This window comes from Muntiacus reevesi, chromosome 3 (genome assembly GCF_963930625.1).
Source record: "Muntiacus reevesi chromosome 3, mMunRee1.1, whole genome shotgun sequence".
Taxonomy (NCBI): domain Eukaryota; kingdom Metazoa; phylum Chordata; class Mammalia; order Artiodactyla; family Cervidae; genus Muntiacus; species Muntiacus reevesi.
In genome coordinates this window covers 57526147-57527105 of record NC_089251.1, presented here as the reverse complement: position 1 = coordinate 57527105, position 959 = coordinate 57526147, and the positions used below count along the sequence as shown (strand labels likewise).

General features: G+C 37.6%; 1 non-coding gene across 1 annotated transcript; it reads right to left on the bottom strand.

Annotated features, from left to right (window-relative positions):
* Positions 1-328: 328 nt before the first annotated feature.
* On the bottom strand, positions 329-431 carry LOC136165714 (U6 spliceosomal RNA). Its single transcript, XR_010662712.1, has one exon. It is a non-coding gene; the product is annotated as a U6 spliceosomal RNA (small nuclear RNA).
* Positions 432-959: the final 528 nt, after the last annotated feature.

Below are 959 nucleotides of genomic sequence, written 5' to 3'. Positions count from 1 at the left end.
TGAATGGGAAGGAAATCCAAAAGGGAGGAAATATATATAGATGTATGGCTGATTCATTTTGCTGTACAGTTGAAACTAACACATTGTAAGGCAACTATACTTCAATAAAAATTAATTTTAAAAAATAAAATAATTTTAAAAAGATTCTTTCCCATATAGGCAATTAGAGTACTGAGTAGCTATGCAGTAGGTTCTTATTAGTTATCTATTTAATATATAGCAGTGTGTATATGTCAATCCCAATCTTGCAATTTGTCCACAGTCTCTATCCCCAGCCCCCTGGTAACCATGTTTGTTTCCTACATCTGTGACTCTACTTTTGTTTGGTAAGAATATGGAAAGCTTCACAAATTTGCATATCATCTTTGTGTAGGGTCCACGCTAATCTTCTCTGTATAGTTCCAGTTGTAATGTATGTACTGCTTAAGTGATCAATCTTTTTCATTTAGAAAAGTCCTTTTAACATTTCTCTTGAAGATGGTTTGATGGTTTTACAGGCTCTTGCTTGTCTGTAAAATTTTTGATCACTTCATCGAATCTGAACCAAAGCTTTGCAGATAAAGTATTCTTGGTTGTAGTTTTTTCCCTTTTATCACATTAAATATATTATGCCATTCCCTTCTGGCCTGCAGACTTTCTGCTGAAAAGTCAGCTGACAGACTTATGGGAGTTTCCTTGTATGTCACTTTTTGCTTATTCCTTCCTACTTTAATATTCTCATTTGTGTGTGTGTTCAGTTGCTAAGTCGTGTCCTACTCTTTGCAAGCCCATGGACTATAGCACGCCAGGCTTCTCAGTCCTTCACCATCTCCCAGAGTTTGCTCAAACTCATGTCCATTGAGCTGGGAATGCCATCCAACCATCCCATCCTCTGTCATCCTCTTCTCCTCCTTCCCTCAATCTTTCCCAGCATCAAGGTCTTTAACAATGAGTTGGCGCTTCACATTGGGTGGCCAAAG